This window comes from Nicotiana tomentosiformis, chromosome 1 (assembly GCF_000390325.3).
Source record: "Nicotiana tomentosiformis chromosome 1, ASM39032v3, whole genome shotgun sequence".
In the NCBI taxonomy this organism is placed as follows: Eukaryota; Viridiplantae; Streptophyta; class Magnoliopsida; order Solanales; family Solanaceae; genus Nicotiana; species Nicotiana tomentosiformis.
The window spans coordinates 104,214,926-104,231,460 of record NC_090812.1 but is presented as its reverse complement, the minus strand read 5'-3'; the positions used below and the strand labels follow the sequence as shown (position 1 = coordinate 104,231,460).

The following is a 16,535-nucleotide window of genomic DNA, read 5'->3' as shown; positions in this document are numbered from 1 at the left end:
CGAATGCCGTTGGTAGCTTGATGTATGCAATGGTTTGCACAAGACCTGATATTTCACATGCTATCAGAATTGTAAGCAAGTATATGCATGATCCAGGAAATGAGCATTGGCAAGCTGTGAAATGGATTCTATGGTATATTCGTAATACTGTAGATATTGGATTGATTTTTGAGCAGGAAGATAGTCAGTATCTGGTTGGATATTGTGACTCGGATTATGCGGGTGATTTGGACAAGCGTAGATCAACTACTGGTTATGTTTTCACTTTTGCAAATGCACCAGTTAGTTGGAAGTCTACTTTGCAGGTAACGATTGCTTTGTCTACTACTGAGGCAGAGTACATGGCAATTACAAAGGCTGTAAAGGAGGCAATTTGGCTTCAAGGGTTGCTTAGAGAGCTTGGTATTGGTCAAGAAAGCATCACACTATTTTGTGATAGTCAGAGTGCTATCCAATTAGCAAAGAACCAAGTTTATCATGCAAGGACGAAGCACATTGATGTTCGATATCACTTACGAGATATTATAGAAGATGGTGGAGTCATGGTGCAGAAAATTCGGACTAAGACAACCCTGCCGATATGCTAACAAAAGTAGTGACTGCGATCAAGTTTCAACATTGTTTGAACTTGATCAACATTGTTGAACTTTGAAGATTGAAGTTGAAGACACAATCAAAATTTATCAGTAAGAGAAAATTAAAAAAGTGGGATCTTGCCAAGGTGGAGATTTATTGAATTTGACAAGATTAATGTGAACTAGTGTGATTTGAAGCCTCCTTTTAGGAAAAAAATGGTATATGCATTTTTCATGCATTTACATTGCATGTTCACACTTAATATGATGTCATGCATGGCATTATTAAGACCATTTCCCTTCTATAAATAACAAGGGTTTTGTTCATTTGAAAATATCTCTCACTTGCCTTCTTATCTCCTAAGACATTTGAATCTTCTTTCTCTCTTGTAGTATTTTATTTGTATTTTGGGAGTGAAATAAAGTTTGAATTGATTGTGTCCGAGGACTAGGCAAATATCAAATTTTGCCGAACCTCGTTAATTTCTAGTGTTCTTTTTATTATTGTCTCATTTACTATTTATTAGCTACATTTAGATATAGTAGTTGTGATTTAATCACTCTCTATATATTCGACATCTGCAACATACTGGTGGTGCAAATGTTTATTTCGGGGATAGGGGTGTGATATGGGCATGCCGGGGATATGTTTGGGCGGGCTAAAATGAACCAAATCAATACGGAATTTTAACGTGGCCAAAATGAGCGAGGCCTTGATGAGTCATAACCTAATTCGTTTAACATTAATTTATTTTCATTTATTATTGCATGATTTGATTAATTTACACGGTAGATGAACCGGAAGTTTCTGTTATGTATCTTGACTATCAAACATACTAACCAAAAAAAAAACAGAACTATTGATATATATATATATATATATATATATATATATATATATATATATATATATATATATATATATATATATATATATATATATAACGATAAACTATTTATGGATTAATTTGGCTCGCACGTGCAATGAGAATAGCTCAAATTTTATATAATGTGGATTGTGGACCATGCCTAAAATAATTCCCCCAGTAATTATGAACCAAAACAATTTATCAGATACAGCAAGTTGGGATATCTTAGGAGCTAAATTTGACAACTTTAGCCTCTATGTTGTTCGGCTTTGATATTTGGATAGAAATATAGTTGCGGGGGCATTCTCCAAATTACTTACGTAATATAAGTAACTTTTTTTACGTAATTTTTTATGTAATAAGCTATCTTTTTAATGTCTAGGTTGTTATTTTTTTATAGCTTTTGATTAAAAAGGGGGAAAGAAAGATCATATCTCAAAATGGGCATTCCAGCGTCATATCTCATCAATCATCATCATCATCATCATCATATATATATATATATATATATATATATATATATATATATATATATATATATATATATAATGCGACAAGATGCCAAGCGCAATAAGTTCCTACATCCTACGGAATATTATGTGGTTTATTGCTGTCTACTTTACCTCTAATCTGTTCATCTATAAGTTTGGGAGAATTGAAGGGAGCACCTGGGTCTCTTCTTTGTCCTGTTTCCCTGAGTCCGTTCTCTCGTCTTTCTATCCAATTGATTTATCTATTGTTCATAAATATTATGCAACTTCCATATCTTATATGATATTTTCTATTTAATACTCCTCGAGTACCAAGTGGCACAGACAGTGAAACCATCTTTGCTTCGGGGAATGCATAATCTGGTAAAAGCCACTCTGAAATTGAAAAGGTCCATATTTTGGTTTTGATATTTGGTATTTGGTAAAATATGCTATTGAAAAATTTACTAGTATTTAGTACGTAAACCGTTTCGCAACACATTAAACGTCGTCTTTTAACCTATTTTAATGCAACATTATCATTAATTATCAACTACTTGATGCAATCGTCGTTTTGGGTTGAGTATTAACGGATACCTAGGATTGACGATTATTTTAATTTAATTGTGAATTAATGATCAACAGTCCAGATTATAAGTAACAGAGGGCTCAGACCATTTACAAACCAAAGTCCAAACAAATACACCCTGCTTATGTAGACTTGGAGTAACAGTTTGAGTTGATTTTCCAATTTTTGTTGTCATTTCCTTTTTCTGGCAATTCTCATTTGTGGAAGAATTTCTGAGCTTAGAAAAACTGTCCATTTAAATAAACAAATAAAAAGAATAATTGTCCATTTCCTTAGACAGGTCACTATACTGTTAGATGTAAATCATCATCCTATTACTCTTGGTACTGATTTAACAGTAGCCGGTGCTTTTTTTGTTTTCCTTTCTGGTAACAGTAGCAGGTGCTTCAATCTCTTTCAATTTGCATATGGCGGAGATCTTCTTTTATCCATAGGTTAGAATTGGCTTCCAAGATACCATGGACTACATCGACCTCTAAGTGATTACACCTTTTCCCAACTGAAAAACAAGGAAACTAAAACCCAGTCGATCCAACAAGTGAAGAGTATGATGCATATTCATCACAAGTAGGTGCCTGTTCCACAACTTTACGCGATGTTCCACCATTTTCTTCTGATAATGTGCCAGCATCTATGTTGCATATGGCATATAGCTCTAATCTCTTCCGTTTTGCTTCTTCAACATCACCTACCCAGCAAGTTTCAGAGATAACCTCAAGTGCTTTCTCTAGTTTGTCTTCTGGCACAAGAGTGTCGTTTTGTAGCACATTATAAACTTCTTCAGCACTGGCTTTCCTTATCTGCAGAAATAGTTGAAAACAATTGTTAAGAAATCCACTTCATTGTGGCATATTATTGATTTATGGGCAAAGGTACAAATATAACCCTCTACTCTGGTATATTATTCACATGTACCCTCTGTTATACTATAGGGCCACATAAACCCTCACCGTTACCCAACTTTATGAAAATACCCCTCATTAAACGGAAAGCCATCAGATAATATGAATGACCCGTTTTTAAAATAAAAAAATTCGACCCATCGAGGGATATATACGGAGGGTACATGTGAACAATATATCTATTCACTTGTTTTTAAAGTTTCTCTTATGCAGCTGCTTTTTGATACCTGTGGATATGGGTGAGTGAGGAAAGTAAGTAAATGATCAAATGCCTGGATATTGATGGGATCCGATGTTGATGAAATGTATCCAAGCACTTGAATTCCAGTTTTCAGATTAGAGACTTTTGATTCTTTCAACTCTGTACTAAGAACTTCTAAAACGCCAGCACAAAACACCGCAGTTTGAGCCTGTACAAGGCCAAAGCAAACAACATCAAGCATAACCTGATTTTGCAGAATAACCACAGTATACGTCAGAACAAAGGAAAGATACCGAATACATGAATGATTAGATATTAGATGAAAGTAGACTAACCTTCATGTTTAAGAATATCTTTTTGCTGAATAGAATCTCGATAGTCTGAAACAAAAAAGTGACACATCAATGTCTAAGCAAGCCTATTAAGCCTTCTAGGCCCACACTTCAGCCTCTTAAGCCTACCTCTATGCTCCAAATCACTCTTCAGTCAGAAAAAAAGAGAGCAGAAGAAAGAAGTCTTCTGCCACATGTAAACCCTCTAGAACCAGGTTACACGTGCCGAAGGGTGTTAGAAAACCTATTCCATATCTGTTGCATAAGGGTTTTTAAAGGGGTTTATAATGTCTCATTGTCTTGTGGTCTTAAATATGCCATGATATTTTTGTGCATCCGTAAAATACAAAAAGGTTCCATTCTCTTTTTACGAAAAATGGTTCTAACCAATAAAAAGGAAGATGGATACATGCTAAGGATACTGCATAGACAAGTCAAATAAGAATTTCCCAGATTGCTGCAATAAAATTTTATGATCACAAGCATCTTCAATAGCCTACATAAATCATTACATGATAACTCTAGAAAGATAAACACATACTGGTCTACAATTTAAGGAAAGGTCGGCAATCACCATTTGCAGTAATGGAATCTCCAATTGAATTTACCTTCAAAGTGGGTATTATGACTCTCTCACACCTTTTGTACGTCTGGAGAACCCAAAGAATGTCATTAGAAAGATTGTACTCTCTAGTACCATTTACATTTTCATCTGTTGACTGAAGAAATTCAAGCAAAGCACTGAATGATGCCTTCGTCAATGAATCTTGCAAGCCACCAATGGAAGTAACCAACCCCGATATCACATATTTTCTATAGCAGTTGATACCAAGTAACTGAAGAAAATGAGGATATGAGAAAGTAGCTACCTGCAGGATGGCACAGAAAGACTTATTTGTAAGATACCAAAACTTACATAGAAACTAACAGGGGACAACTGATTTTAACCTACCCCCCATTTTAAATCAGCATCGTCAGGAAATATTTGCTCTAGTCTCTCTCGATGGGGTATGAATGGTACAAAAATTGATTTATTATACAAAATTCTTTGAAGAACTTTTGCAGCTAACTCTCTCAATTTATCCATCCTCTCCACTGCTTGTTTAACAACGCCTCCAACTAAACAGGTTGCCACATTTTCATCAAATAGAAATTTCATCTGGTTAGTAATATCTTTTTCATTCAACTGAGAAAGTGATCCAAGTTCCATTTGTACTGACTTGCTTAGGAAGCGCTTGAATTCTCTGTTGCATAGAAGATAAGTGCACCTCTCAAGGCCGTTTATGGCAGCTTCACGAACCCACGAACCAACATCACCTCTGTTATCTACAGAGTAATCATCCAAAGCTTTAAATAAAGTCTGCATAACCTCATTTTTGATGAAAACATATAGAGATATGCATTCTTCTGCAGACAATAGATGAGAATAATCTCGTGTCTGGGTTAAAGTTTCACACACTAATACTAGTCCTTTGACAGCATTTACCCGTGCTTCAGCATCTCTTTCTTCAGGGTTATCCTGTATAGCATAAGGTGTTCCATCATTCAAGATAAAACGCCCTTTACTTCCTCATCAGCAACATATAAACAGATGCGCACTTCTTTACCTCAATTTCACAAGCAGCACAAAGCTTCCGGAGTATATCCTTCCATCCTTCGCCTAGAAACTCAAATGGCAAAACACCAAGCGCAAGTGCAGATCCTCGTCTAGCAGCCACATTAGGATCAGCCAATTTCTCAAGGTATTTTGATGTGATGGCATTGAAGCTTTTGCTTTCCAAAGCCACAAAATAAGCAGGAAGAAAGCTCTTTAAGGCTGCAGCAGCAGCACCCTGCAAACATACAAGTAAATCGGGGTATATTTTCAAAGGAAGCTAATCAGCAGGAAACTGACAAATTCACAAGATAAACCTGTATCTGAGAATTCGGATGTCTCAAATTCTCATGGAGTGTATCAAGCAGAATCCGCTTTATTTTATCTCTCAATTGGAGACAAGCCAATGAAATGCACTCAATGATATGGGAAACAGCAGAACGCATTACTTCTCCCCCCCTTTCCACAATATAGCCGTGCTTTCTCAATTGCAGGAACCACACCAGCAACTTGATCCTGCAGATCTGTAATGAAAAAATAGAGGGACCACATTTAGCTATACATAGTAAACACAGAAATTGACTGTGTTGTAACTCTTGACCAGATGATTTTCTCTTCAGTAATTTAAAAAGGACTCGTGGTAATTAAAAAAGTTAAAGGCACCCACATGGTGATATTCTGTACGACACAAGTTGGATGTCAAGGCCTACTTGATGGATGGACAATTAAAATTGGTGCAAAAACTAAGTAAAATTAGTACTGCACATCTTAGAATGTAATCCTCCTTCCCAAATTCAAAATCCAGTTCATCTTTGCTTTCCCGCAATAATCCAATTTCTGAAAACTGAAAGATCTTCTGTTGCTCTTAGTTTCAGAACACTTCTGATGCTCTTCTTATACATCACTTCCGCGTATAACATAATTCAGAAATATACCATGGTGCACCTTTACATTTCTCCAAGTAGTAGCTCACTTCTCTATAACCAAAAGTCAGCTATCACCACATAATATACTTATGCTATCACCCCCCAGGCATTCAATTTGGATGGAGGGATTATTTTAGTTATGCAAAGAAATCACTACAGAAATGGGTCAACAAAAACACTAAGCGCTCATAGGGAGCAAACAGCTATCCTAAGAAACTAGACACAAATATTTCCACTTTGAATTCATGATTTCATTTCTCAACCATAGAAAAATCATGTTCAATACCAGTATGAACATACAACACCAAAAGTATGTGGTATCTACATGCACAAATTGAGTAAAGGTTGTCACTATAGTCTCATATGATTATACTTAAGTTGCTTTTTACTGCAGTATTGTTCTAGTTTTCAAATTATGGTTTAATAGCAAATCTTGTTTCTCCAGCAAATTGCAGAACTATTTAACTCATCAAGTGAGACTCGGGAAAGCTAATATTTATTAAGAACAATGTAAAGCACAAAATGCATTGAAGACCTCTAAACTTTAAACCAGCGCCAACCAGCTTGAACTTTGATCTAATCAACTAAAAGCTTGAAGCTGAAAGGGAGACACCAACCCGGGGAAAGAACATAGTCACACTCATGTAGAGCCAATATAACTTCCCCAACAGCTAAAGTTGCACCGTGACGCATGCACAAATCAGAAGACAATGTGCAAGGCAATAACTTTCCCAGAATGGTACTAGCAAAATATCCAGGATCATACTTAGTAAGATAAGAAAGGGCATCTGCGGCAAGCTCTCTCAAACTTTTGTCCTACATTTCAAAAGTAAGGTAACCAATTAACAGGACCCACCAACAGTAAGTAAGTACAAACAGATGCGAGAACTAGTGCATAAACAAAGAAGTTAAGCATAGCAGCCAGCTGTGATTGCAGGATTTAGACTGCTATGAATGTATGTCTTAGTTCTCGGATTTAGACTGCTATGAATGCATGTCTTAAGTTCAATTGGAAAAGGAAATCAGAGAAATTACAGAAAGAAGGTGAAATGTACATTTGTGCTAAATGATCCTACAGTTTGCCAAAATTAGGGCACACCTTTAGTTTCTCGATTCGGAATATTTTTATCAACCACTCCGCTATCATTATCTCTTCTGAACAGTGTCAATTCGCTGACACATCACCAAAATTTTATACCTTCAATCCTCTTTAGAGTACCAGGAGCTGGGAAAAAAAAGTTATTTGTATTTTGTACACAAATTCCTATAACATTTCTAATCAAATTATTTCTATCTTCTCTCAGTTCCATGCTCTGACCAAACATGTAAAAGTATTCTTTTGCTAAAACCTCAAAAAGAAGCTTTGGCAAGGAATCAGTTAGATGCATCATATCTTTGGTTGCCGACTTATATTATGCATCTCCGCATATCGCAGATAAAAGGCACACTCAAGCACACCATAAACATTCTACAAAAGAGGTGCTTTGTCTGAGTAAAATCTAGCAACCAAGAAAGTAACATACCCAATGACAGATTTTGCTGTTCAGAAGCTCATCAACAAAAAGATAAAGATAGCCATCATATTGAGCAATGCAGACAGCAACGTGAAGATACGAGTTTGTACGTGAAGAAAGCACAAAGTAATCAGCTGCATTCACAATATCTATACCATGAGGATAATTTCCTTGTCGTCCAACATTCTCTTGAAAAGCAGCAGCTGCTGCTCTTCTACAATTAACCTGGGAAGTAATATCAATGTTTCAACATTTCAATTGGAGGAAGAAGCACCTTGCCTGGGTAAGGAATGAGCCCTGTGTTTTTGGTACCTCGCGGTCATAGCAGGCCAGAGTGAGAAGGTGTGGGGCAAGCTTTTCAAGTATGCTTTTCATATCTGCATGGTAATATGCACGGCCAAATGCCCAACAAACATAAGCAGCAGCATCACGTACATGGGATCCAATGCTATTTGGACCCCTTCGAACGTCATAATGTAAAGCCTGCCACACAAACTATCCCTTATCTAAGGTGACAACAATCCAGCTTCAACAAGGAGAGAGTTAAATAAGTGGATAATCTAAGTCCAGTGCAATCCATTATCTTGAACCGGTAGTCTAGATTGGATATGTTTCAGCAACTCATCCCAACCGAAACAAGTCCACCCGGCATATCCATATTTCATGCAGAGTCCTTAGTAAACATCAAAAGAGCACGATAATGTGTTCCGGATGCTAATGATTAGATGATAACATAGAAAATGTAAAAGACTTGTGTTCCCAAGGTGAGGATTATATGCTGGTAAGTACAGGATAGAAACACGGACAATGACGTGAATGTCGATAATGACAACTAAATAAGATTAATTCAATTTGGATCCATCTGATTGCCTGATAAGCATGCTCATCATGGTAAACAGAGACCCTTTCTCTCCCCTCCTCCTTCCCAATTTCTCTCTCTCTCTCTCTCTCCCCCTCCCCCCTCTCTCACATATGGAAGTAGGCAGAAGGTGTTATCTATTGTATTTCTGCAAGAAAAAAGAATGCCTTCTGCAACAGAAGAGTAGGAGAGAGAATTATTTTTGATTAGGATTCTTGTTAAGATGTTTCACTTGAATACTAAGGTGTATTACATACAGAATTCCAGGTGGCCTATTAGAGTTGCTAAAGAGAGCTTCAACTTGGAGGAGCAATCAAGCAACATGCAGTAGATCATAGTCGACCATGGGTTGCTTTCCTTCTTAACCTATACTTTTCCTGGAAGGTAATGAAGGAAGGAAAAAGATGTATAGTGATGAAGCAAGTTATGTACCACAAGCATTCATACTCTTTAGAGAAAAGTAATTGCTCAATCACCAGGGCCAACATATGGAGTTAAAGAGAGATCAAAAGTACAACAGATTAAAATTGGGAACTTCAGTAAAGACAACCTTCATCACAACAGGAACAACTTTGTGAAAACTGATAGGTAACAGCAATCCCCTACGTGCCAATTCAGCCAGCGCCAAACAACCACCATGCCATGAGCCGTCACCCTGCAACACTAGAATACATGAGCATAACCTAAACCTAATGAAGAATCAAAAAATAAGAAGTGCACACCAAATGAACAATCAAGAAATATGAAATGCATGAGGAGCTATTAGCATTACCAGATATAAGTCTCCTTAATTAATATTATGCATTCAGATATGGGGAAAAGTCAATTGGCTAGAAACAACTGTAGTAACATACCTCGCTAGGCGAAAAGTGCTCCAGAACGGATGAAAGGACTTCATCTGAAAGCAAGTAAGTTAACCGTGAAGTAACACGGCCAATACCCTTTGCAGCAGACCAACGCACAACGGTGCCCTGTAGTATGGTGATAAAATCTATAAGATGCGAAAGTTGCAACAAATAACAAATAGTGAAAATGTGTAAATGTGTAAATGAAAGAAAGACCTTGCAACTATTACTGAAATAGTATCAGATTATTCTACTGCATGAGAAGATATATGCCTGATTTTAACCTAGTAACTACAGATGGATGAGAAAGGAGATCAGTTAGCCTGAAAGGAAGTAAATAAATGTTCCTGTCTCTGTTCCACAATGTAACTGATGCTAAGAATCTCCTAAAGTCATAAGCAAATGACACTTTTATCAAGCCGAACACACACAAAAAAACAAATACGCCGAGAACCTTAGCATCAATATCAAGTTTTCAAATGCACTAGCTCAAAATAAAAGACAAGAAGAACATAAGCGGATAGTCAACTAAGAATCTCCTAAAGTCATAAGCAAATGACAACTTATGTCTCGGCGTATTTTTTAGGAATGAAGTTATTCGGGACAAGGTGGGAGTGGCTCCGGTGGAGGACAAGATGCGGGAAGCGAGACTTAGATGGTTCGGACATGTGAATAGAAGAGGCGCTGATGCCCCAGTTAGGAGGTGTGAGAGGTTGGCCTAAGGAGAGGTAGGGGTAGGCCAAAGAAGTATTGGGGAGAGGTGATTAGGCAAGACATGGTGTTGCTCCAGCTCAACGAGGACATGACCCTTGATAGGAAGGTGTGGAGGTCGAGAATTATGGTAGAAGGTTAGGTAGCCGAGCGTCTTCTTCATTCTTATGAGTAGTTTTAGTGATCGTTTTAGTGCGAGCCTTGTATTTTTTGTTCTCAGACTTTGTTACTACTTGTTGTTTGTTGTGCTTTGGTTTTCTGATTGCTTTGCTGGTATTGCTGCTTATTGTTATTCCCTGTTCTTTACCTTTCCTGAGCCTTTTTTTTCCCTCTATACCTTTGTATCTTTTCTGAGTCGAGGGTCTACCGGAAACAACCTCTCTACTTTATCTAGGTAGGGGTAAGGACTGCGTACACACTATCCTCCCCACACACCACTTGTGGGATTTCACTAGGTTTGTTGTTGCTCCATGAAAGAATTGTGGAATTTGTTTGTGCTTACTCAATGAGAAGGAGCCGAAGGAGGATTTAAAACGAAAAAGCATCCAAAGAAACTGTTATCAACTTGAATTAGTCTAGGGTCTTGCACCAAATACCTAAGATCAAGTAGGACAATCAGAATAAGTATATGATGGAAGTTCACCCTTTAGACATACCGTGTCACGCAATCCTGACAGCAGTAATTCAATAATCTCTTCTACTATAACAGGGACATCCATGTTGTCTTCTTCCTGACAGTTCGGGTCTTGATAGAAATTCGAAAGATTATTGTTTCTGGCATCATTGTATTGGTCCTCCTTGAATCTATCGACAGTAATATGCCCTCCAAGCGTGCTGGTTCTACCCTACATGACAAAGCAAGTATTAATGCTAACTATTTCTTCTCACATTCTATGGTGAGTTCATCATACTAAAGTATTTCCAGCGGAATACCAAAATGCGCAGGAATGAGAAACAGAGACGAATATGTAAATGAACAAAGAGAAAAAGAGCTGATAAACAGGTTGCTCAACTTTGATAAACACCACAGCATTGTAATTTTTTCAAAAGAAAGAGAAATATTGACAAGGATGGAGAAGATCAAGAAAGGAGGAAAATGTTCAAGTCCCACTAAGATCAGTGGGGAAATATAAAGAAAAAGGATGATCCCTGATGGAAAACTACAAAGACACCCACCTCCCTATTCCCCATAAAGCATCAAAGATTTTACTCTTAGAATGAAGGTAGGGCAACTGGTTCCTAATAATGATACTGAACGTAGTTATGTATTTAAGTGCACAAAAATATTTTGAAGCAGAGCAACCATCACTTTGTAACTTGTAAGAACCATTTACACTGCATCTTTTGCATTAATAGCAATCTTATTCTTACCACATATTTCCATGACAGATGACGCGGAGGGAGACAGATCATCCCAATCCGTTGAGATAGCTTCACAAGATACTTGCGAAGCAAAGGACTCCGAGCTGCAGTATTGGACTTCATCAGAGCTGATATGTCATTCCAAACACCAGGAACCACACCAAGCAACACTTTAGGGCTTCCATTCTGCATTAGGAGGAACCAATACTGTACTTAGAAATACACATATTAAAACAAGACCATAAGATAAATAAAAAACGGATTACATAACATGTTGCACAATTGTACCGCTCCAGAGTGAGTACAACCATAAAAAACTCTCTACGTTATTAAAGATGTTAGACTTTGTTTGATGATCGATCTGTCTGACTGTCTCTTCCATTCATTGAGTGACCGGTCTCCGATATTATGACATCAAAGATGTTTCCAAGATACTGAGACTTAAACTTGGCATTTACTTTACAAAATCCAAATTGATTTCCCACACCTGTCCATTTCTTTCAAAATTGATTGTCACCGCATTCTCCGTCTAAGATAATTACCAAAAGATATTGCTCCTGGAAGAGCAGCTATAAGTAGTTCATGGTTTGAAGGGCAAGGCATGAAGATGAATTCAGTTCATTCAAATTTGAGTTTCAAACAAATATCCAAGTTCTAAAGTAGGAACCAAGGTTCTACAGATTAGCAATCATACATAAAAGAGACCAAGGAAATGTTCCAAAATAGGGCATAAAGAACAAGAGCTAACCTTGAAAATAGCAGCTAGTGCTTCAACTGCACCCAATAGCTGGAAGTGATTAACAACATCATTTGAAAGACAGGACATAACTTCATGTGCCCAATCCATAAAGCTGAAAACATATTATAGGGAAGCAAATATGTATGTCAAACATATGGTGTAAAAGAAGTTGAAACTGTTAAAATAACTCATTAATGAGGCATAGTCAGTGAACTACATGTCACATAACAAGCAAAGCGAAATGTAGAAAATGATATTCCAACAGGTATATTGTCATTTGCATCACAAACATGAATGTCCATACATGAGAATGACCAGACAATTCATCCACTTTTATGTGTTCTTTTTCTTCTTTATTACTCACTTGGTCCCAATCTATGTGATTCACTTCAATTTTAGTCTGTTCCAAAAAGAACGATGGAGTATATTATATACTTAAAACAATTTAACTTTACGCTTACCATTTAAGTTATAGCTACACTTAAACCTATGCCTTATTTTAGACCACAAGTTTCAAAAATCTTTTTTCCTTCCTTAAATTTTGTGTTCAGTTAAACAACATCACATAAAATAGACGGAGGGAGAGATTTCAAATCATTAACTGCTACAAACGGCAAGGATTTAGGCAGTTGGACCTGGTAAAAGCCTTTGTCATATCTGGACGCGTTAGAAGCCTGGAGAGCAACAAACCAGCTATGGTTCGCATAGGACCCGAACTTTCGAGGTACTCTTTCGAAAGTACTAGAATTCTTAATACAAGCTGAGGTAGTTCATCGCCTCCAGTGTAATTATTATCCACAGAAGATATATCAAACGGAATCAATACGAGAATGTAAAGCCACAACAGTATCACACATTTCGCCTCCATTTCTCCAGTACTTTCGTGTCGCAACGACGTTATGGCTTGCGCATTATGACATTTCTCTAAGAGAGATACTGCAAGCTCCAGGTCAGAGACTTGATGTGGGAAGAACTTGACAACAGCCTTGTATCCGCAAACCGTCACCAATGTATAAATTACGATACATATAGGCTTGGTTATTTCGAGAATTTCTTCGGAGGCAGCACCAGCTTTTGAACGTACAATGGACATGAGCGGCGAAATTATGCGCTCAAGGTAAGGTTCCAGTAATTGACCTTGCTCCTGGTATTTGTCCATCTGCATAACAATAGAGTAGTAATATTTTACACATATTTTCGATTACAAATATAGCTTTGAACTGATAATACGTAACAGAAAGAGAGATAGTACGATAGATCGAATTTTATGCACAGAAGAGATGTTGGAGACACGGCCATTTGAGATGATATCGTCGAGGAGTGATTCCAGAAGCTTCCATTCACGCAGAAAATATCTATGGAAAACAGTCTCTTTAGAGTCTTGTTCATCGTCTTCGTCTATAACCATTTTCAAATGTTCTTCCATCTTCGAGAGAACTTTTACACTGGGTGTGAGGATTGATCAAATTTTTTATTTGCTTTTGCCGCTGGTGATTGGTAAAACAACAAAATAAATGGTTAGGTTTTCTTTATTCCTCTTCATCCACTTATTTTAATTGCTTTTAGACCAAAATAGTTTGTAAGTCGTTTTGTACTATTTTGATATTTTTTTAAGTTAAAGTGACAAAAATAATCAAAAAGCTAAAAGATAGAATTATAATTTTTGGCTTAATAAAAGTTATTTAAAACAAGCATATCCAAACGGGTTCTTTGGCGAAGGATTTGACTTATGCAGTGAATTAAGTACACTAATTTTTTTTCCCTGAAATTATTTCTACAAAAATATTTTGACATTTTATACAAGATTATTTTCCATTTTTTAAGATTATCCATTAATGTTATATAGAGACTTTTAGGCGCATAAAATCTTTTTTTACACCACGAAGATCCTTTTCATACCGTCACTCCATCAGTATATTTTAGGGGCATCACTGGTTCTTTCGCCGGTTATTTTAAGAAATTTATACTTATATTATTTTTCTAAAACTATCTTATTGTCTGTTTGGCCAAGATGAAAAAAATCTGTTTATTTTAAGAAGTGTTTTTTTCAGAAGTGTTCTTCCAAAAAGTACTTTTGAAAAAAAAAACAGTTTGTGTTTGGCTAATAAACCTGAAAAGTACTTTTGAGCAATAATTTGTGTTTGACCAAACTTTTCAAAAAGTGCTTTTAAGTATCAAATTACGAATAACGACATGAAAAGATTTACTTAATAATTAATATTATATGAATAAATAAATAATCTCAAAATTTTATTATAAGTTTTTTTATTTTATTTAAGTAAAACATGAAAATAAAATTAAAAAGTACTTTAATTTTTTCAAGATGATTTAAATATGTCAAAAAATCATTTAATAAATATAAAAGTATCCTTCTCAAAAGTTACCATATATTAGAAAGCTATCCTAAAAATAAAAAGAAATAATTATACATTAGGAGAGTTCAATAATATAATCTCCAATTCTAAGTATTAGGTTTAAAATAAGTAAGGTTATTTTGATATATACCATATTTTGTTAAGAATATTTTTTGTAAGAATAAAAGTCAAAACAGCATCTGCATCTGCTTCTGCTTCTGGGAAGAAGTTACTTTTTTCTGCTTCTCTACTGCTTCTGCTTCTTCCCAAAAGCACTTTTCCCAAAAAAACTTGGCCATACACCTCAAGTTGAGAAACATGCTATTAGTCATCTTGATTTTTCTTCCATACTTATGAGGTCAGATTAATTTTGAAAAAAAAAAAATCAGAAATAGCCTGAACTGCTAATTAAAAATTAGTTATACTTTTAAAATTAATTGAAGTTTAGCTGCTTTTTCACGTGAAAATAAAATCTTAACAAAATTACCCTTAAAATTTCAAAAAATTCTAACAAATATACTAGAGTTTGAATTTTTTACATATGAGATTCCAGCATAATCTGCTGGAATTCATAATGTGATGGAAGTTTATATAGTTCTATAATCAAGCATATATGCTGGAACTTTTCGTTTTTCAGATAGGGTATTTTTGTCCAAATTTTAGCTTCGCATTAAATAGTGACTACTTTTTAATAACTTTGCAAACATCGCTATTTTTCAATTATCAATGTAAACATTAGCCGGCCTACGCTATTTTGACATTAACTTTTTGGAGAAACATCACATATGAGGTGCATTGTATTAGGGGAAAAACTTACTCACACCCGATGTATACACCAAATCTAGTTAAGTTAACCATAGGAGATAAACTACAATATCTACTAGAGTTTTTTTTTTTAAATTAAGAAAAGGTAATAAACAGTCCTAATAACTGACGTTAAACTTTTAAGGTTGCCGTCTTTATTTTATTTCTCGCTTCAGTTTCTTCCTGCATCTTGCGAGTTTCCTGTTCTTTTATTTCTCCATTGAAGATCGAAAAATATAATTCTGTTAGGACCATAAATGAGTCAGCATATTTCTCCATTGAAGAGGAAAAGGTACTTATGTTAGGAGTTCAAACTAAGAGCTATAAGTATAAATGATCGACTATTAGCAGGTTAGTTAACTTCATACTTCTTTTAAAATATATTGCCGCAGAATGCTTTTTTCATGCGATTGAATAAATTTTCTTCTTTTTGGTGCTTAAATGTCTTACAAATACTTAGATTATTCTTTTGGAATATCAGAATGTCAACTTTTGAGAAGACAAACATCCTTAAGAGTCATGAAGAAGTATTAGTCGAAGATATTAAAATTGATGAAGAAGATGATGAGAAAAACTATCACGCCCCAAACCCGAAGAGGCGTGGCCGGCATCCGGTGCCATACTCGGCCCGAGCGTACCACTCTGGAATTGTAAACTATGGAGGGTAACCCTCAGCTTAGGCCGATGAGACCATATTCTGGATCATCTGAAAATAACGTCTGCAACCAACAATAACAAACTAAACATCTACATATGGCTGGTAAAGCCATAATACTGATATAAAAAATGTACAGGACTCGTTTACAGGCCTCTAGGAATAACTAAATTGTATCATGGTCGGGACAGGGCCTCGACCTACTCATCAAACCTGTATATATAAAATGGACT

At 36.0% G+C, this 16,535-nt stretch overlaps 1 pseudogene; it reads right to left on the bottom strand.

Moving 5' to 3' along the window:
- Nucleotides 1-2,712: 2,712 nt before the first annotated feature.
- On the bottom strand, nucleotides 2,713-14,015 carry LOC104090792 (tubulin-folding cofactor D-like; annotated as a pseudogene).
- Between the last annotated feature and the right edge of the window lie 2,520 nt (nucleotides 14,016-16,535).